Consider the following 23,397-nt stretch of genomic DNA (forward strand, 5'->3'; position numbering starts at 1 on the left):
TCTTTAATAGATGTCAAGGGAAGAATTTCATAATTCTTCCAGCTTGAGCGAGTACGGTATGTTGCAATGCCTATTATTTCTTAGTGTTGCATTTCAGGGACAAGGACAACACAATCCAGATGTTCTAGTGTATCCTGATGGGCCAATTGGGTGATCGTTTCAGGATTTTTAAACCCTTTGATGTGCACATTACTAATGAGGTAGGATTCTGAAGTAACGCCTTAAGGCAACAAGGGGAAGTCCAAAATGACCGTAGAGTTACAAATTTACATAAAATTACTAATTTCTAAAGAACAACAGAATTTTTTTCCTCCATTTTAAGGGTGGCTTCACACGCTGCGGAATGAACTGATTTTCAGTCGCAGAATTTTCCTCAACAAAATCCACATGATGTGAAGGCACCCTAAGAAGTAAATTACCCCTGGGATATCGTGTAAGAAAAACTACTTCTCTCAGAATGCAGTGAAATATTTTTTTTATTTATTTATTTTATGCACTTATATAGCGCTACTATATTCCGCATCGCTTTAAAGACATTAGCATCTAACTGTCCCCAATGGGGCTCACAATCTAAGGTCCCTATCAGTATGTCTTTGGAGTGTGGGAGGAAACCGGAGTACCCAGAGGAAACCCACGCAAACACAGGGAGAACATACAAACTCCATGCAGATGTTGTCCTTGGCCGGATTCGATGGTTAGCAAGGCACCAGTGCTAACCACTGAGCCACCGTGCTGCCTGTAATATAGAGCACTGCATTATTTAATCTCAACCGCATCTCATCTGGACGAACAGTTTTCATATCCTGGTGGACAGAAGAGTGACCCAAGTCAATGGCTCAATTCACATGAGCGATTTTCCCCATGGACCACCAGTCCATGCCAAGAAAACTGCATCATGCAGCATCCAGCTCCAGGTTTCCAGCAAGGCTCAATCACTCAAGTGAATGGGTCTGCAAGAAAAACAGACAGCAGATGCTACCTGTGTGCAGTCTGTTACATATTTTCTTTGAAGATGTCCATGAAGGATCTATGTTTGGTGTGTGTCCTTTTTTTGCTTTTCATGTGTCCTTAGTGTTCCACTGACACTGCTAGGCTGAAAATTCTTGAGCATTTCCTAGCAAAAATCTCTAAAAACCACAAACCAAACACAGATGACATCCACTTTGTGTCCGTGAGGGATCTGTAATCATGGACAGAAATAGGACATCCTTCTGTGGTGTCCCCACGGTCTGTGGAAAAGTCAATGGATATTTGTGCTGTCCGTGGAGATCATGGGCAGCACAGCAGAAACTTAGACCAGGCAGTCTAAGGATGAGCCAAATTTCTTGTAGTGGTTCACGCTGTATAAAAAATTTGTTGCATCTTGCTGGGCGTGTTAGCGAGTTGCATAGGGAGGAGAGTGTCTGAAACACGTAATAAATGGTGAAGGAAGCATGTAAGTCTATTTTAGCCACAAATTCTGGTGCATTCCGCTTTGTAAATCTCCGCCAGTGACACTGGAAGCGTATCTAGCGCTGCCTGCTAATGATATAATGTAGGTGGGAGGTTGTCTATCATCATCTCATGATTGATAATTACATTACTAATAGGAAGCTGTACGGATTGTAACAGCATTATAATGTACATGAGGTCCCGTCAACAGATTGATAGAGACCCTCTTGTCAAATTGTAAAAGGCCTTTAAATTGCAAGGTTACTTTAAAAAAAGGAAAAATGCAAGCTCAGTCGGGAAGCTAACGAGGGCAGGCACTTACTGTACGTTGCTGCATAATTTAGTTGGGCTACAAAGATACAGGACATTAAGTAATAGAGCGTGTGGAATGAGCAAATGCATATATTTGTTGCTTTTTGGACAGTATAGTTTACTTTATTTATATATATATATATATATATATATATATATATATATATATATATATATATATATATATATAGCTTCAGTGCGCTATACATCATTGAATAAGGTAATTACCAAATAGCTACATCATGCCGCCAGAGATGACAATTGTGAAAAACTTTAGGGTCAGTTCTAGTGAGATCATTATAAGTAGGCTCTCAAGTCTACTCTTTGTTGTTTTTCTTAGCCATAATGTCCTGTTAGCTGGGAAAATCGTCCAGTCCTGACTTCATCTGGGAACGTAGGACAAGGTCAGGCTAACGGAAAGGATTCCCATAATTTGGTGGCTTACTTGTTTTAAGTCCTCAAAACTGATTGTTCCCAGACACGTTTCTTGTGAAGGATTGTGGAGGAGGAAACATCTGCTCTGTTTGGAGGGTCCAGAAGTGAGAAACCGTGTCTAACACGCAGCGAGAATTGTTGGCTCGTGGGCCTGGTCTTGTAAGTTGTTCTCGAGGTGAGGCTTTGCTTTTTCCTTGGATCGACCCGTGTGCCATTGATAGAACATAGTATGATAGATTGTTTTACCGTTGCTAACGAGTACAGTTTAGAGTTATTTATTTAATCTTCGGGGAACCTCTTTGCTTGAAAATCCATAAATATACTCACGGCGAACCTAGTCGTTCTGGATTCTTTGAACTACTTGTAATTAACGCTGCTTTATTTCCAAGTAAAACCTTTTTCTTCGCCAGTACTTCAGAGAACAACATTATGAAAATGATTATGACAAACAGATTTGGAATTAGCCAGTATGTGACCGTTATTAATAAATCTGGAATGACGCATAGAAGAAACACAATCCATGCCGTGTTGTAGAAGCCAAAGGACACCATTTTTACAGAATGTGTTTATTTCTATTTTTATGTTAAAGCAATCACAGTACAGATGGAGCCTACTGGACCAAACTTAGATTGCCAGAGGTTTTGTGTCCATATTACGTTCTTCAGATACCACCCTAACAGTCATCATACACTCGCCTCAGTAGCTGTTGGGGGCAAACACTCATTTGGCTATTCTTAACGTAGTCCCCATATACATGCAGGTTCAGTTTTGCTAAGGGTGCATGTGTTTTTGAAAGGGGAGAGGGTAATAAGCCACTGTCAGACAATTCCAGCGGCAGCTTATTTGCCTTGATGACAAAGGATCGGGCATGTTGAAAGTCCTGATCTTTTAATTTTTACCCTGGTGGGCATTGGTCAGGCATTTGATGCAACTCAGATGGTCTGTTGGTTCCCCTGAAATCGATAGATTTGCCTTACTTAAGTATGATTCATATGGCCACTTCTGGAAGCATCTGCATCAACTCTACACATGCATGATCTTCTGATATGTAATTGAAATGTGTCAGAAGATGATTGCATTGATGGGTGGGTATCCTTTAGGGCTCAGTCACACAACCATATACTGTCCATGCCCATATACGTGGATCTGCAATATACGGGTCCGTAATAATGGGTCCGTAATCTTCAAAATATGGAGCAGAGGCATGATCTGAAGCGCCCACAGAAGCTCTTCTGTGGGCTTTTGGGTCCGTGCCTCTGCACCGCAAAAGATAGGACATGTCCATATATTGACTTGAATGGGTCTGCACCGCAATATGGGATTCCCATGGCCGGTGCCCGTGCGTTGTGGATTCCAATTAGCGGTGCGCAGCACGGATGGCTTACGTTCGTGTGAATGGGCCCTTAGAGTGAGATTATCCCGAGTCATCAGAGGTGCCAGTTTGACTTTGGGAATTTCCATATGTCAGAAACTAAGTCAACTGAAGTTCCATTAGGCTAGTTTCACACTTGCGGCAGGACGGATCCGACATGCTGTTCACCATGTCGGATCCGTCCTGTGGCTGTTTCGCCGTGCCCCCGCTCCGTCCCCATTGACTATAATAGGGACGGGGGCGGAGCTCCGGCGCAGCACGGCGGTGCACGGAGAAAGCCGCCGGACTAAAAAACCTGACATGCAGTAATTTTAGTCCGGCGGCCTTAAGCCGTGCACCGCCGTGCTGCGCCGGAGCTCCGCCCCCATCCCCATTATAGTCAATGGGGACGGAGCGGCGGCCCGGGGGCACGGCGAAACAGCCGCAGGACGGATCCGACATGGTGAACAGCCTGTCGGATCCGTCCTGCCGCAAGTGTGAAAGTACCCTTAAAGAGAATGCGTCACCACATAGCTCACTATGAAATCATCTTATGTTTGCATTGGTGGCCTCTTTGTGAAGAAATTAGGCTTTTTTTGTTTATGCTACTTAGTCCCTTTGTGCAATAAGGTGGGTGCCGTTGCACCCGTGGCTTCACACCTTTTCCTTCTCAGCCATGCCCCCACCACTTTGACTGCTAGAGCCAGGCAGTAAAGTCGAACTCATGCCTGGCCCTATAGTCTCCCGAAGTTTTGCTCATTTGCATCACTCTTTGGCACAGCACATGAGCTTGCTGGCCGATGGCTTGTGTACTGCGCCTACGTTAAACAGTAAGCGAACGAGCAGTCGCGAGTCTTCAGGCCCAGGCGAGAATACGTCTTAACTGCCCGGTCCTACAACTCAAAGTGGTGGGGGGCACAGCTGGGAAGAAAAAGAAGCATAGCCTCGGGTGCAGCGAGGTGCAATTTCACTGCCCTCATTGCACCCAAGGACTAATTGGCATAAAACAAAAAAAGCCTAATTTCTCCACAATGGGGCCACTGATGGAAATAGAAGCAACACCATTAGAATGTACTGAGAAGCACGCATGCAAGATGGTTTCATTTCGAGCTACGTGGTGACAGATTCCCTTTAAGTTAATGGCACTGTAATGCAAGGGAAAGATTTTAGTTGCATGTTTTCCCTTGATGATTAGGTTTAATGGTATCTCAGTTTCTTGATTATCAATTTCCTTGCTCCGTGCATGACATCACTTCCAGACTGACAGGACGCTCTTCTTCTGCCGTTTGTTTGGACTTGCCCATTGTGCAATTATTAATGACTAGTCGATTTCAAGTAACCTTTACACACTAGAGGAACATGATTTGTACTTCTGTGTCTTCAGGCAACATTGACTAGTAATAATTTTGATAATTTTTGATAGGCTCATATACATAACATATTAATGAGTGCATTTGTGCTCTTTATAGTAAGTATCCTTACTCTTTGGGATAGTGCCTTTATGCAGATCCCATGAGTAGAAGACCTGCGCGGTTTGTGGAAGTCTTTTCTCCAATCGCTGTGCTGACCATGTGCCTGTACTCTACTGACGGCTTGCAATTAGCTTAAAAACAGATGAGTTGGATATCTTACTGGATTGCTCTACTGGCCACTCTACCAGTTTATTCTTCGTACTGTGTCATATCTTAAAAGGGTTTTCCGGGATTTTAATATTGATGGCGTATCCTCGGGATAGGTCATCAATATCCGATGGGTGGCGGTCCGACACCCGGCACCCTCTCCTATCAGCTGTTTGAAGAGAAGACTGCCTTCCCTTCATTGTTTACCCATCTACCGTCCCATTCACTTCTATGGGACGGCTCGTTCCTATACACTTGAATAGGAAGGAACCATCCCATAGAAGTGAATGGGACAGCTTCTTGTATATGACACCTGCTCGCCGTTGCGATGTCGACGACGAGCAGATGTCATTACAAGAAGCTGCCCCATTCACTTCTATGAGATGGTTCCTTTCTATTCAAGTGTATAGGAACGAGCCGTCCCATAGAAGTGAATGGGACTGTGGATGTGTTGGCGAACCTATATCTTTTCCGTGCTGGAAAAAAAAGCATGTGGTAGACTTTAAAGGGTACCTAAACCTTCACTCAACACACGGAAGGAGCTTAGCCACTTCTGAGAGGGGTCATCACCTTCGCTCTGCTTTTGCAGCATGCCCAGTATGCATCCTCATATGAATCCGTACGTCACATGCTGCAAAAGCAGAGCTGATCCTAGCCAAAGGTGAAGAGCTTTCTCAGAGGAGCAGCTGCACCTTCCGTTCTAAGATTGAAGGTTTAGATACCTTTTAAAATCTGCAGAGCGGCCATTATTTTGTGCAGAATCTTTCTAGTATATTCCATATCTTTTCATTGGATGAGGAATGTCAGGGGATTTGATAAGGATTTAGGCACAGAATGTGCACGTAAATCCTCATCCAATCTTGAAGCTGTGAACATAGCCTTAGAGAGTGCACTAGGAATATCATATATTCTGTTCTGCTAGCAAACCTACCTCAAGACCAGACTGGAAACTCCTTATTCAGTTGGCATCCATTCATGTCCGTGTGCCAGCCAGCTAACGTAAAAGCACTGACACCGGAGGCCATTCTCCTCCTAGTGTGACTCATGTGATGAGGCTATCATATCCTGTCATTCAGAATGGCCAACCTCACCAGTGTCTATAAATACAGAACCTCTAAAACTGATTGAATTCTGGCGAGAATGCATAAAATGACAATCTTATGCCGCCTGTTTTTACCATCTGGGTCAGATCCTCCCGTAATGAGGGGTGGATTTATATTGAAAAATGTGTTTCCATTTCATTTGATTCATTCTTGCTAAACTCTCCCCTGAATGCAGCAGCCGGGATCATCTTTTCTGTTCAACCTCTACTCCAGTGCCCCTGCCCTGTGCCAGTCACCGCACTAGCTATCCACCCAATATAGAATGCAGTTCCTCACTCTGCAGGGCCCCATGCACACGACTGTATCCTTTTTGCAGTCTGTAGATTATGGATCTGCAAAATACGGATGCGGTCCGCATGCTTGAGAACCCATTGTTTTCAGTGGGTCCATGGTCCACATATTGCGGGCATAGGCAGTCATTTATTAAGACCGGTGTCTCAAAAAGGCCTTGAGACATGACTCTGATATTAAATAAGCCAGCATCTCATCTGCAGACAGCTGTTTCAGGGTAATTGCCCCTCATCAGTGCAGAGCAGAGAGTACTGGCTAATTGGGAGAGATAGTACCCTGAAATCCTGACTTGGCCTCTCACCCAGTTAAGCCAGTACTCTCTGCTCTGCACTGATGATGCGCAATCACCCCGAAACTGCTGTCTGCAGATGAGATGCTGGCTTATTTTATATCCGAGTCATGTCTGAAGGCCTTTTTAAAGGGTCGAACATTGACTTATTGGATAGCTGCCTTACATCTGGTGGCATTAGAGGCAGAGCTTGTTAAGAGCTCATTTGCATCCCTTTCTTCCCAGAATTCCAGAGGAGCATGTATGGCCTGTAAGTCTCCTGAGGCAGACTAAGGCGCTCTCTCCCCAAGGAGAGATGGTACCCCCCAGATCAGCCTGTTTTACTGCTATAAATCTGGTGACGGAAGCCAGTTAAACTGCGCCCTCCTCTTCATCCCCAATATCATTAAATATTACATTGTCTCTGTGGCACCAGAATATGCAGTGTATAGCATTTAACCCGGAATAGTTACATAATGTAGTATTATATGGGGCTATTTCTTCTCGGTTGGTGTGATTTTATTTCTTGGGACACCATGGGGAACTAATAGCATGAGACGTCGATGGCAGAATCACAGCAAGGTCTCGGAGCCATGCATAGCTGCGTCTCCTGTGCAGGAGCTGTCACATCGGAGACCGTCTACGAGAAGGATTGTGTCTCGGCACATCTACGCGTCATGCTCTGAATACCTATTTGGCGAAGCATAAACGCGAAGATTTACCATGTAAATGGCATTCTCAGCAGCTGCTGCCCCTGCAGTTGAGCAGCTGATTAGTATGTAATCAATTGTGGGGCTTGTAACTTACTAATAATAGCAGAATTGCCAGACACCGGCTCTGCTCATCTGACAAAATATTTTATAATAAGATATTCAGAGCAATTTTAACATCTAATTAAAGGGAATCTGTTACCAGAAACTTCACTGTTAGACCAGGCACAATGCCTTGTAGGGCTAGCTCAGCCGAATGTAATGATACCTTTCACATAGCGATCCGTTGTGGAGAAAAAGTCATGTGGATCCATATGCAAATGAGCAGTTAAGTGCACCAGGGGCGGGTCCAAGCCACACTGTGCACCCTCGCTTTTCCTGCTTCTTCTGCCAGTCGCTCCCTGGATCTGCAGTGGCCCAATACCCTCCTCTCCTGGTGATCAGCTCTTCAGCAGTATAGCTGCTGACATATTCCGCAGCGCTTTACAGACATTATCATCACTCACTGTCACCAGTACGGCTCACAATCTAAGTTCCCTATCAGTAAACCGGAGTACCCACAGGAGACCCACGCAAACACGGGGAGAACATACAAACTCCATGCGGATGTTGTCCTTGGTTGGATTCGAACCTAGGACCCCAGTGCTGCAGTAGCTGCGGTGCTGGCTCCGTACATTTTGTTGTGGATGGAAGTGGTTACTGCAGCGCTTCTCCCATTCATTTCAGTGCATTTACCAGTTCCGTCCACTGCACAACAGGCCACACGGTCAAGTTCCAGCACCAGAGCTACTGCAGGAAAGCTGGTCGGCGGAGGTGCGGGTTGTCTGACTCTCTGTGGTCAGATAGCGATGGGCTATTACTTGTAAAAGAGTGGACAGCCCATTATTACCAATCTATATTAATTTTGTTTTTTCATTTCTAATGCATTTACATGGTATTATTCACATTCTATTTTTTTACATGCCTGGGTTTTTTTTTTTTCAATACGCAATGTTCCTTTGGATCTGCATCGGTGCGATATTTAGTCTGTAGAAATCAATAGTTTGAAATGAATAATGCATGTGTGTATTTGTCTTCTTTTATTATGCTTACTGATATAGCGCTGATATTACGCATCGCTTTATAGCAACACTCACTGTCCCCAATGGGGCTCACAATCTAAGTTCCCTATCAGTATGTCTTTGGAGCGTGGGAGGAAACCGGAGAACCTGGAGGAAACCCACACAAACATGGGGAGAACATACAAACTTCATGCAGATGTTGTCCTTGGTCGGAGTGAACCCAAGACCCCAGCGCTGCAAGGCACCAGTGCTAATCACCGAACCACCGTGCTGCCCGCATTTTTGCAGCATTTCTAGAACAGCAAAAAATGGCGCAAATGATGATGAAAACCCTTCCAGTGGTTTTGATGGGTGGCAATTGGCCGCAGACCTCTCTTCTTGTGCCGTTCAGCCATTGAGAATGACCCTAATGTTCATTCTCAACAATCACGGTTTCCCTGTTAGATCATTAACATTTACAGCTACATGTATGGACACATTTAGGTTTTATTGTCTCTATGGGATATATAAAGACAGACGTGTTTGTTGTAGCCTTTTGTTCTTCTGAAGTGATAGGTACCTACAGCATGAAGCTATATGTACCGTACATACTGAAAGTTATAGGAAACCGGTCACCAAGACATCTGCTGTTTCTTCAAGGCCCTAGCGAAACTAAAAGTAAAGGTTACAGAGTGAGACAGAAGACCTTTAGCTCAATGTCATACCTAGGCTTGAAAAATAATGTAAAGGCGCTCTCTTGGGAACCAGCCCTCCTAGAGATGTCCTTACATGTTTAGGTGCCTGCAGCTAGTTGTCATGCACAGTGCAAGAATCAAGGAATGATCAGCCATAGCTTTACCATCTCCGGTGGTCACCACTTGGCTACCAACAGTGGTTAGCACTGCTGCCTTGTGTCACTGGGCTACTAGGTTAGAACCTGACCAAGAGCAACATCTCTCAACATGTACCAACATCTACCAACATGTATGGAGTCCTCCTACATACTGGTAGGTTTTATTAGCTTCCTATGAAATATGCCTTAGTACAGGGGTACTAAAGTACATTTTGTGAAGATCGACATACCTCTAGGTCTGAGCCAGGCAGGGGCAGACTGGGAACTTAAAGTGGCCCTGGAAAAAATACTAAAGTAGTTGGGTCCAAATTGATGGAAGTCAGGGCCAGCAATACCATATTGCGGCACATTATACCACCCTAACAGAGCCAAATAACACAGTAAATTATAAAATACTGCCAGCAACACAAAATACAACCCCAAAAACCTCCACTGGCCAGCCGTGAGGAGGACTCAGGTGGCCCCCTGGGCATCGGCCCACTGGGAAATTTCCCTGTACAGTCTATGGCCAATCCGTCCCTGGAGCCAGGGGTGTAACTATGATTCATATGGCCTCATTACAAAGTAAGATGGGCCCCCCACCATCTACTGTGAGAAAATGAAAACTGCAGCATAAATAGCATTCATAGAAGTATGTAAAGTAGCATCATATATTATAGCAAAAAGCCACCATATTGTTATTCCCCACCAAAAGGTACAATGTTCTAGCACTTTATAAGCCACCCCCCCCCCCCCCCCCCAACCTCTGGACCCTATAGAAAGTGCTATGGCTGCTATGCCTATAGTTACGCCCATGGTCAGAACCGCAAAAAAAGTGTCATGTTGTGCCCTCCGGCAAGTTTTTTTTCTTTCCCTGAAACAATAAGCAATACCTCTAATACCATTCAAGCCCCAACACGATAAGAATGTCCCCTTAGTGCCACCTCACGATAGTTATGCCTTTAGTGCCCACCAACAGTAATGATGCCCCTAAGACAGTATGATGCCCCTTTAGTGCCCGCATGCAATATGATGCTTCTAAGTGGCCTCCTCACAGCAGGATGATCCTTTAAGTGCCCCCTAAAATGACCCCTGCACAAAGTAATGCCCTCTAAGTGCCCACCACACAGTATTATGTCCCCTTAAGGAGCCCCCACACAGTGAATACCCCCTTGTGTGCCTACCTAAAATGATGCCCCCTTAAAAGGAATCGGTCATCAGTGATCTCCCTCTCAGTTTGTATAGACACATAGCTGGGGTTCACCTGATTAAAACACTGTTTTTCTTTAGTTGATCTGAGGCTCTGTTCCTGAGTTGACACTTTAGCAAATTAGGCATTTGGTGCAATAGGGGCATCTTCATTGCTCTGGTTGCACCCAAGCTTCACTCATTTAGGTGGCCACCCCTCTGTTACTGCTTTGATTGACAAGAGCAGGCAGAGGCAAAGGAGGGGCTGGTTATAGAAAGGAGTGGAGCTTCGGTGCAACAAACACAATGGTGACGCCCTCATTGCACCAAACACCTAATTTGCATATTAAGAAAAAAATATCAGGACTTGGGAACAGAGCCTCGTATAAACAAAAGAAGAACATGGATCTGCAAAAAATATGGATGGTCCTATAGAAATGAGTGGTGCGGATAGCACATGGATAAAAGAAAAGGAAAATAACATCCCCTAGAGCCAAACCTATGCCAGACAGTCCACCCCTGATACCATCAAGGAGCTGCCGCCTCCACCTCGTATCATCCCGAAAACTCCATCCTGATTTATTAGATGGTTAAACCAATGACATTCTCAGTCGGAATCCATCCATCAGTATAAAAATAAAAACTATAAAAGAAGCCAAAAAGCATAAAAAAGTTTTGTTGTCTGAACTTTAGATTCCCTCAGGAAAGGAAGACGACGGATTTTACTTTTGTAATCCTAGTTTTTTTCTTTTTTTGCTGCTTTTTATTGCAGAGGATATTGATTGTTGGAGCGCAGCCTGTGGTAAATGAGTTTGAAATTCTTTGACAATCTCGTTTTATTGACCCAGGTCACTTTTTTTTTTTCTGTCCCGGGAGCAATTTTTTTTGTTTGTATTGAATGTTTTTTGACACCCGGCCATGGCTCTCTGTATATTTATTCTCACACTGGATAGATGAGCCTCCGAGGCTGGGAAGGCGGATTGTTAAATGACGTATTGTGGTCGTAGTGCACTCAAAGTTTTACCCTTTGAAAAACAACTATCCTGAGGCAGAGTTTTGCCCTAAAGTGGGCTGGCTCCGCTCCCTCCACTTCCCGGTGACTCTGCCTCGAGTGAGTAGGATTTTTGTCTTGGTTGGGACCCAGAGAATGAAAGGAGGTTTCATTGCTTCTAGAGTTGCTGCCGTGTGCACAGTAAGAACGAGAATACTTTTATTATATTATTATTATTATTTTAAGCATTTATATAGCGCTGACATATTCCGCAGGCAGTATCATTGCGTTAAATGTAGAGCAGTCGCTTAGCTGCTGTCAATCTGTGCGGGTTGGGGGATGTAAGAGCTTGTATTTGGGGATAGTTGACATTCAGGAGACTGGGAAAGCTGCATTAGAGACTGGGAAAGCTACATCAGCCCAGCTGAAAAGCTCTCTGTTATTTGACAAGGAAAGGGTTACTTACCTGGTAATGTATAACCAGACAGGTACATATGTTTATTGACGGGACAGGAGTGTTGCACAGAAATTTTCGCGCCTAATTTAATTCACTGTATGACGGTTTTTCTACTTGTGCACGGTATACCATTATCCCATCTCCATAAGAAATGTAGCAGACAGAAGCAGTCACACCTTCTACCTGGTGGGGATGTTTGGCATGTACTTTTCATTTAACTCTTTGGTTGTGCACTGCAAGACCTGGAATTATACGTATACATATAATACTGTACATGTAGATTGTAAGCCTTCATGTACCACCAGTCTGTAACTCGTCTTGTTCATGCTTAGTGCAATTGTCTGTATTATGTATGTACATCCCTTATCATAATGATAGTGAAACCTCTGTGAGACCACCACCCAAAATTGCCTTGGGGAGGGGGGGGGGGGGGGTTCTCAAAGAAAATAGTTGATGTATGAAATCTGGTCTGGACAAGGGGGAGAGGGGGTCACTTGGAGAGGTTTCACAGTAAACAGTTGCTGAATGTATGTTTCTGCGTATTCTTTATCCCTGGGCCGTGGTTTGCAGGACTATAAGGTCTGTGTGACATTGCAGGATGTTTTCTGTATTGTCCATGTCCCTCAGTGCTCCCTCGTTGGTGGTGCTGTAGGGCAGCTCCTGCTGACAGCAGTGATAAGGCGGCATACTTCACATACCACAGGGCTGCACAGACATGCATGGGGGGTAGAGAGCTGTTTGGAGAAGCCTCTTAGATCTCCCGTGCAGATAGCCTGCAAACAGTGTAAGGAACTTCTCGTCAATGGAAACTATATATATATATATATATATATGTAAATGGTAAAAGCCACATCACAATGGACAGCTTGCAGAAATGTATGGAATGGTTGTGTTATTTTGGTTCATTCGACCAGGACTTATTAAATGGGTCATCGTACTTCCTCCATTCTGGATCCCACTGCGGTATATAGAATCACAGAGGTGCAAGACGGGTATCGCATCACTCTCCGGGGCGGACAGCATGTCCGTACATCGTGTAGAAGATGTGTCATCTAATCCTTCATGATCAGTTACTGGGGGGTTTGATCAAAGGGGGGTAAATCCACCTCTTTATTTTGTTTTTATTTTACTCACTAATATAGCGCTACTATATTCCGCAGCGTTTTGCAGACATCAGCATCTAGCTGTCCTCAATGGGGCTCACAATCTAAGTGCCCTATCAGTATGTCTTTGGAGTGTGGGAGGAAACCCACGCAAACACGGAGAGAACATACGAACTCCATGCAGATGTTGTCCTTGGTCGGATTCGAACCTAGGACCCCAGCGCTGCAAGGCACCAGTGCTAACCGCTGAGTCAATAGGACTCTCAAAACATGCTACCCCTCGGCGCATGGTACCTTGGACTCCTGTCTGGGGTGGACCTCATGTTGACCCTGCTAAGGATGGTTTGACTGAAATGAAGAATGGGTAAGGGTACTTTCACACTAGCGTTGCCAGAACTGCCTGTCGGATCTGGAAATCCGTATGCAAACGGATATCTTTTTTTACCGGATACGGATCTGTTAGACGTATTCATTTAAATACCGGATCCGTCTTTCCGGTATCATCCGGAATAACGTATCCAGTATTTAATTTTTTCAAAGCTAGAAGGAACTGTGCATGCACAGAGCGGAAAACTGGATCCGGCTATGCGGCAATTTCCGGAACACTTGGTACTGGATCCGGCATTAATGCATTTCAATGGAAGTCCGGCAAGTGCGGTAGTGTTCCGAAATTTTGTCCGGTCAAATATCGTACAAGGGACGGAACAGAAGACATCCTGATGCATACTGAACGGATTGCTTTCCGTTTAGAATGCATAGGGACAAAACGGAAGCGTTTTTTTTTTGGTATTGAGACCCTTTATCAGATTTCAATACCGGAAAAGAATAACGCTAGTGTGAAAGTACCCTTACACCTTTATTGAATTAAGCAGATGAGGCTTGACTACTGTTATATCGTAGTAGGTATTTCAATTGCAAAATTTGCGACCTGGAAACGATCAGATATAGTATTTGTATAACTCCCCATGTGACTTACAAGAGACGAGGGGAACACCAGACTCTAATGGTAATAGAAGACGCTATTGATGGTGGTGCACGGTGTGAGGGCCGCTCTTTCTTTTTATTTTGCATCTCAATGGGAAACTCCCAAAACATACATTAGCATTGCTGTAGGTCATCTACATATGGATATGTCCCTAAGGAGGTTCTCATTCATGCAGGCCATGGCCTGTCTGTCTGGTGGGGAAATAATCTACTTGATCCTGGAAAAAATCTTAGAAACTTTTAAAGGGATTGTCTGAGTCATATAAAAACTGGTGCAGCCCTAAAATAAGAAATAAGTGGATTCTCACCAGTTTTTTTTTCGCTGTTTCTTCCCTGTTGCAGACATCATCATCTTGGCTGCTGCAGGAATGTTCTGTGCACAAGTCACTGCTGCAACCAATCATTGGCCTCAGCCGTGTATGGGACGTCCCTGCTGAGACAAGTAATTGGCTGTAGTGATGACCTGTGTGCAGAGAATTTCACCGCTGCAGCCAGAAAAACAGATGGTAGCAGTGAAGAGTGGAGCGCAGTGCAGGAAAAAGCAGAGGAGAAAACAGGTGAGTATCCACTTATTTGGGGCCTGAGTTTTTATATAACTCGGTGCATGACAGTCAGTGAATAATCAGGAAAGATTGAGAAGGGAATGCCCTTTGTTTTTGGAATGTGAAAATACCAGTTTTAAGGCTGAACTGTTAAATAGGACCTCTCCTGACACGTCTGTTTTAGTAACCACTTGCATCCCCCTTGTAATTACTGTTCCAGAGCGTCTATTCCTAGGCCACTTTCACACCTGCAGCAGGGTGATCTGGCGGGAATCTGCCGGACTCAAACCACAGCATGTAGCGGTTTCTGTTGCTGGATTGCATCCGGATCTTGGGAGAACCCTGGCAGGAATTGGTGCCGCACATGTAAAAGTAGCCTTATAACTGTATGTTGTACCATTCCTTTATTATTCCTGCTAGAAGTTATGAATGGATTACTAACAATTTGCAGTGAAATTGGGGGTGTTACTGGTTGGGGGTTTGCCCCTGCACAGTCTGACATTATCCAATCAGTGTTTCCAATATCAGGGACACTCCCCCAACTAGTAACGCTTATCTGGACCATAATTGCAAACTGCTAGCAATTTGTTCATGCCTTCTAACAGGAATAATAAAGGAATGACATAATACAGAGTCATTATAGTAGATGCTCCAGAACTGTTGTTGCGTGGGGCATGCAAGTAGTTATTAAAACGGACACGTCAGGAGAGGTGACATGTCCTCTTTAAATGTTCCTTTTTCATAGTGAAGATTCCATTTTTGTGAGCAGGACCTCATTATAGGGTGTCCTCTTTCTGACCCATCATGCCTTATCTTTGTATAAACCATAAACTTTACTGATTAAAATATAAAAAGGAAATGTCTCCCACGACTCCCAGGTACCTCCAGAAATTTGACCACCATAGTCGAGGTACAGTACATTGCAGTGCTTTTTGCAAGTATGTACCCATCCTAAACTGAGTGCAAAGAATGGGCCTCCTGATGGTTACACCTCAGAGACTGCTGTGAGCAGTCAGTGCTAGTTCTAATGTGAATGTAGTTTTTGCCAAATGTGGATTAAAGGGAACCGGTCATCAACTTTATGCTGACCTCACTGAGGGCAGGATCGAATAGTGACAGAAAATGCTGATGTCAGCGGTGTGTCACTCATGAGCTAAAAGTAAGTGGTTGCCGAGAACCAGCATCATAATCATAGCAGCCCGGGCCTAGAAAAGAGTAAAATCTACCTGAGAAGAGTCCTGGTTATTCATATCTCCTGCTCTCTCCGTCCATCTGCTGATGGTTGGCAGTTCTCTCCTAGAGAGAAAGGGAGAAAACTAGGAAGAAGTCTGTCAGTCATCAGCAGGTGGGCAGGAGAGCAGGAAGTCATGAATGACCAGGACTCTTCTCAGGTGGCCGGGACTCTTTTCCAGGCCCAGTCTGCAATGATTGTGATGCTGGTTCTCTGCAACCTCTTACTTTTAGCTCATGAGTGACACACCGCTAAAAACAGCATTTCTGTCACTACTTTATACTGCCCTCAGTACGGTTAGCATGAAGTTGATGACCGGTTCCCTTTAAGGATATGCATGACCGTGTACATAATGATCAGATCACACTAGATTGTGACATAAACTCGTGACTTTTCCGTGAGGCTTCTTGGGGTCAGGTTGAGGGTGTTGTTGTTGTTCTCACACTTCAGTTTCCGTATAATTTTTCTCCAGCTAGAATATTTTATGGCAAAATCTTGTTTTTCCCCCTCTGTGTTCTCAAAAGCGACAACAGGAAATGGCTTAATTTGACGTTCCTGTGGGAGATGTCGTAAAGCTTTCCCATACTCCTGAATGGCAAATCTACTTACTTAAAGGGGTTATCTAACACTTACAAGTGGTCCCATGTTCATATGTGACTGCATAGCTGAGAAAAATGATATTTTAATATATGCAAATGAGCCTCTAGGAGCAACGGGGGCGTTGCCGTTACACCTAGAGGCTCTACTCTCTCTGCAAATGCTGTGCTTTCTCCACTTTGACAGGGCCAGGCAGGGAAAATGTCATCACGCCTAAACCTGTCAATCATAGTGGAGAGGGCACAGCAGTTGCAGAGAGAGCAGAGCCTCTAGGAGTAAAAACAACGCCCCCGTTGCTCCTAGAGGATTATTTGTATATATTAAAACATCATTTTTCTCAGCAATGCGGGCACATATGAACATGGGACCAACACAGATGTCTTCAGCTGCCAAGAGCACATGTAACAGGTCAGCCAGTGTAATAGGTACAGAACTGCTGACAGATGCCCTTTAAGGAGCAGATATATCCCAGCTAACTCATTGTGATATCTTCTTATGGTATCTATGGTTTTTTATACGACTGCAGGTAAATGTGCTGCATTTATGTAACATGGTGAGTTGTCATGCACAGAGAGCGGTAAAATGACATTTTCATCTGTGCCACATTTAGTGCCACGTCCAGCTTTCCCAGGAAAAGACAGATTGAAAGCTGAATGGTATTTTTAACTATGTATAGGGAAATGCTCTTTAAAATATGTGCTGGCAAAGATCTGCATGATGGGGCCTGATGTCCGCTGGGTCTGGACCAGTACAGGATGACTCTCATGAGTTCATCTATGATAGTGTCTTTTGGATCGGTGGAGATTGTCGCGCACTAGGTCTTCATGTTCCAGCGCTGTCCCCTACAGATCATCTGCACTGCCGGTCAGTCTTTTTCCATTTCAGAAGCAATTTTCCCACAGAAGATAGTGTGGGGGCGGGAGGCCGGGAGCAAACATCAGCAAGAAATAGAAGAAAACACATCATCTACTTTTTTTCCCCCCTCATCGTCCTCTTTTCATCAAAACAGACTGAGCCCACGAACTATGATGTTAAAGGCATAGTAAAAATAGTGTCCCTCCTACACTCCTTTTACATTGGCAGACACCTGTTTGTGACTGATCTCCAGTTTCTCATCAGATTTCAGCAGAAGCTTTTCTAATTTACCTATTAATAAGAATAGATGCTCATCATACAATTTGGAATTCATCCTTGTGTGTAAGCGCTGGGAAATGGCCTCCTGAACACACATCCAGGCTGTGCATGTACCCCAGGCATCAGTGCTACTCACCGAGCCGACCAGTGTTCTAACAGTAGAACACACATACCTCCATCACCCGGCATTCTGAGGGCATCTCACAGGGCATTGACTTGTTTGCGATAGCATACATTAGGGCACGGCCATGCAGTCGGGTTTTCTGATGTAGTTTTTGATGCCAAAACCAGGAGTCAATTCAAAAGAGGAGAAGTTGTATCTGTCCTTCAAACTTTCTCTTATTTTATGATCCACTCCTGATTATGGCTTCTAGAAACTGCATCAGGAAACCTGACAGTGTGTCCATACCCTTACAATCAGTACCTCATCAGCTTGAGAGAATGTTTGTTTTTTTACTATGGTGCCCTATTTCAGCTGCATACAGCTCGGGGATTGTAGAGGCCATAATACAGCCATGTACATGAGGCCTAAGGGAGGTTTCACTCGTCTAAAACATTCCTGTATTTTAGGATTTGTATTACCCCTGAAATGCCCAGACACCCACATGGATCTGCAGTGATCTGATTGGTTCAGTAAAACCCCTAGGTTTTCAGGTCTTTCATCCTAAATACAGACCCTAAAATGCAGGCGTGTTACAGCGGTATGAAACCAGCCTAAAGCTTCCTCCATACACTGTTGCTTTTTAATGGCTTTAAACTTTTGGAAAGCAAATTGTACCATTTGTACCTTTCTGGTGTTTTTAAAGTTTTTTACAGTAGTTTTAAAGAGAAAAGATGAAAAAGATAAGAACAGTAACAATTATGCCGCAAAACCATAAATGGCACAAATACAACTAAAACACTGTAACCCACATATACTAGTATGACTGCACCCAGATTTTGGCATAAATTGTCAAAAAGTGGCACAATTTTCTGCATATAGGTCTAGAGAAAGGTTTTGCGCCTAGCTGGAAAAGAGGACCTTTCGTGTTTTTTTTTCTTTTTATCCCTGGATAGACCCCTCCATTGCGCCGCTGGGCCCCTCTTTGTTTTCTGGAGCCACATATGCTATTTAGTACCATTGGTACAGGAAGCAGGAGACCTCGGCTCTCCTCAGAGGGCGCCAGACCGCTTCACACCTAAGGAGAAGATTAAATCTCAAGAGAACAGACTATGTAAACAAGTACATAATACAAAATTTCTCCAGAAAAGCTCATCTTCTCCCTGGGTGTGAAGCAGTCTGCTGTGATTGCCTCCCAGGGAGAAGGAGATGCCCATTGAGGAGAGCTGAGGTCTCCTGCTCCCTGTACCGATGGTCCTAATTAACATATATGGCTATTATTGTATTGACCATTATTGATCCGATCATTCGGAAAGAAGTGAATTGTAACGATGCATATCAAGTCTATATGTTTTTTTATTATTATTATTATTATTTATTTGAAATCACCATTATTTCCATGGAGATGTATATCTAATGAGGGGTCACACATACAGAATATAAAAAAATACAAGAAACCTGAAACTATTAACAGACTGGTACAGAGGAAGAGAGGACCCTGTCCACGAGAGCTTACGATCTAAGGCTACATTCACACGACCGTGGTGTTTTTCGTATCCACAAAACACGGTTGCCGGCCCATGTGCGGACCGCACATTCCACCACTAACATCGAAAATGCCTATTCAATTGCGAACAAGAATAGGACATGCTCTATTCTTTTTTGCGGGGCTGTGGAACGCAACTACGGATGCGGACAGCACGTGGTGTGCTGTCCGCGTCTTTTGCAGCCCCATTGAAACGAATGGGTCCGCACCCTTTCCGCAATTTTGATGTGGCCTCATTCATACGGTCGTGTGAATGTCGCCTAAAACTGTACACAGTTCTTCAGGCCCTGTGAATATGACCTATGGTCGGCTCTTTGCTGATGTTTTTTGTTACTTTTAGGTTTTATTTGAAGCATCTCTTACATTATATATACAGTACAGACCAAAAGTTTGGACACACCTTCTCATTCAAAGAGTTTTCTTTATTTTCATGACTATGAAGGCATCAAAACTATGAATTAACACATGTGGAATTATATACATAACAAACAAGTGTGAAACAACTGAAAAGATGTCATATTCTAGGTTCTTCAAAGTAGCCACCTTTTGCTTTGATTACTGCTTTGCACACTCTTGGCATTCTCTTGATGAGCTTCAAGAGGTAGTCCCCTGAAATGGTCTTCCAACAGTTTTGAAGGAGTTCCCAGAGATGCTTAGCACTTGTTGGCCCTTTTGCCTTCACTCTGCAGTCCAGCTCACCCCAAACCATCTCGATTGGGTTCAGGTCCGGTGACTGTGGAGGCCAGGTCATCTGGCGCAGCACCCCATCACTCTCCTTCATGGTCAAATAGCCGTTACTTTCAAAGTTTTCCCAATTTTTCGGCTACTTTTCCCAATTTACTTAGCTGCTTTTTTCTTGCCATAATACAAATTCTAACAGTCTATTCAGTAGGACTATCAGCTGTGTATCCACCTGACTTCTCCTCAACGCAACTGATGGTCCCAACCCCATTTATAAGACAAGAAATCCCACTTATTAAACCTGACAGGGCACATCTGTGAAGTGAAAACCATTTCAGGGGACTACCTCTTGAAGCTCATCAAGAGAATGCCAAGAGTGTGCAAAGCAGTAATCAAAGCAAAAGGTGGCTACTTTGAAGAACCTAGAATATGACATATTTTCAGTTGTTTCACACTTGTTTGTTATGTATATAATTCCACATGTGTTAATTCATAGTTTTGATGCCTTCATAGTCATGAAAATAAAGAAAACTCTTCGAATGAGAAGGTGTGTCCAAACTTTTGGTCTGTACTGTGTATATATATATATATATATATATATATATATATATTCTGTTTTACGTTAACCTTGAGCAGAAATCAATTTTGAATATTGAACAGCTATTGTGTCATCATCTGAGAAACGAGGAGTCTCAAGTATCATAGTGTACCGTCTATGAGACGTCCCATACGGCAGCAAGAGATCTCCGTAGCAGTTTACGTAGTTGAGAAACATCCTTCCCGAGATCTGTCTTTAAGCAATTTGGAGGGGCGTGTGGTGGGGTGTACTTCCTCCCCAGTGTTTCATGTACACTCTGCTGCCAGATCAACCACTTTCATGATTACTTCAGATGTTGTCTCAGCATCTGCTTCACTTTCTGGTCTTCCTGTCGTGTGGGGTGAGTCTTAAGGCAAGGATTTTCAAAGCTACTTCTTCTCTACTTCCAGTAAGGGCTGTAATGCGACTACAATGAGTACTTGAAGCTACATTGGTGGCTGCAGAATTTCCTTTGTAGGATGAGTATGTAGCGAAATGTTTTATTGATTTGTGGTGGCGGGGGGGCATTCTGATTATGATCTCCATTTGTATTAATTCTGTGGACAGAGGAGGAAGTTTAGTAAAAGACATTGGTAACGGTTTACTACCAGTATAGGGTCTTGTGCGGCAAAGCAGCATTTACCGGATATAGGTGGAGTACGGAGGATGTGATCTGTGTGTTTCATGTGGTGTGTGGCAAAAAAGGCGTTCTAACAAAATTGTCCCCCTTCCGTTCACAACGGCACAAGCAAAACAGGAACTTCCGTGTAATTTCCATCCCCCATTGCTGATGAATGTAGTAGCATGGGTAACATGGAGTCGTATAGTCCTATTCCAGGATGCTTTGTGCATAGTCTTTGCAAGGGTCATCTCCACTTACTCCTCTTTTATATTTTTGGGAACGGGGGGAGGCGCTGAGCCTTTACTACAATACATAAGTGCAGCATCTATCCTCCTCAGGTAAAGGGCAGCTCAGGGGTTAGCTCCGTTGCTTTGGGTTCAAATCCAACCAAAGGCAAGATCTGCACGCAGTTTGTAATTTCTTCATGTTTGCATGGGATTCCTCCTGCATTACAAAAACATACTGTTTTAAAGGGTCTTTCCCATGAAAAATATTCAACGTTTATGAACTCAGCACCGGGATCTAAATACTTTAGTGATCGCATGCAATAAAAAATGTAGTATAGCCACCGAGTTGGGCTTGTTTCACATTTGCATTTGCCGATCCGGCAGGCTGTTCTGGCCAGGAGCGGCCTGCTGGATGCTTCCAAAGTGCCGCCTGGTCCCATTAACATAATGTGGTCCGTCGGTGATCCCAGAATTGGCAGGACAAGTACCATTTTTTGTATGGCCGATTCCCAGCATTTTATGCCGGAACAGGCAACAAGCCTTATTCAATGAAATTATCTGTAGATAGCGGGTTTTTTCTTTTTCTAATTTCTCTGTCCACCTAATGGAGTTGGACGTACATGCTCAGTTTCATCCGTCAGCGGACACTGCAGCAGAAATGCCGCACCCCCTGAGAATGGACACACCCCCTGAGAATGGACACGCCCCCTGAGCCGCCAGCTTGAAATAAAGCTAGTAGAACAATTGGAGCAATGAATGAGGAGATCTCTGGGTCCATGTGAGGTACAGGGCTGGTTCTAGCTTTGTTAGAAAGAGACTCTCGTATGCTATATGATGTCTGGTTTTCATTTTTTACATTAAAGGTGCAGTCACACAAAATGCGGATTCACAAAAAAAAACAGATGACATCCGTGTTGCATCCATTTTATTTATTTTTTTGCGGACCCATTGTAGCAGTGCCTGATCTTGTCCACACAACGGACAAGATTAGGACGTTCTATCTTTTTTTGCGGGACTGCAGAACGGGCATGTGTTGTCCTGTTTTTTTTTTCTTTTCGTGGACCCATAGAAATGAATGGGTCTGTGTGTGATCTGCAAAAAATGGGGTCTAATCATGGGATAATCGCTTTAACTGGCATTCTATGATACTGGCCTAGGTGTTTCTTAGATCGGGAAACTAGTCGCAGTACCCGTTGGTGACGGGGACAATCTGTGTACACCACTGCTGAATATATTGGTGTTATGAGAGCTACTGGAAACGGATAATAATTTGCAGGTTCTCAGAGCTGGATCTATGTGAGATAAGGTTGTGGCCATTGGGGGTGGGGGGGGGGGATACAACTTTCTAGGCTTCTACTTAGCAATCCCATTGAAGAACGCTTCATTTGGCCTCTGCCTGTTCTGAAATATCCGAAAACAGTGAGCAATAGCTTTACCTGCATAACAAATCGAATTAGTGCCTTCTTAACACTTTTGCTCGAATGTGAAACACGAGAAAGGAAATATTTGGTTGGAATGTAGTGTAAATCATGTCAGTCAATCTTTTCTGCCTCTGTGATGGAACATGAAGCGCCGGTTCTTCTTGTTTCTCGCTAAGCAAGAACTAGAGTCAATCATTGCACACGACCATAGTTGTTTTGCGTAGCGCAAATTGCAGATCTGCAAAACACAGCCCCTAATAGAACAGTCTTATCCTTGTCCATGACAGTAATAGGACATGTTCTATTTTTTTTCGGAATGGAGCTACAGACTCGGAATTACGTTATTTTTATTAATTTTTTTGGTTTTTTTTTGCAACCCCTATTGAAGTGAATGGTTACACATACAGGCTGCAAAAAAAAAAAAAACTGACAAGGACAAAAAATTAATTTGTGTGCACAAGACCTAAGAATACAGAGCTTTAAAGGGATTACAAGCGTATGGGTCGTCCATTTGCCCTTTGCGAAGATGTTTCTAGGGGGAAGGTCTCCTCCTGGGTGACAGTTGCTGTCATTTGTACCTTGTGTGGCGAATGGCGTCTGTATG

The sequence above is a fragment of the Bufo bufo genome, chromosome 7 (assembly GCF_905171765.1).
Source record: "Bufo bufo chromosome 7, aBufBuf1.1, whole genome shotgun sequence".
In the NCBI taxonomy this organism is placed as follows: domain Eukaryota; kingdom Metazoa; phylum Chordata; class Amphibia; order Anura; family Bufonidae; genus Bufo; species Bufo bufo.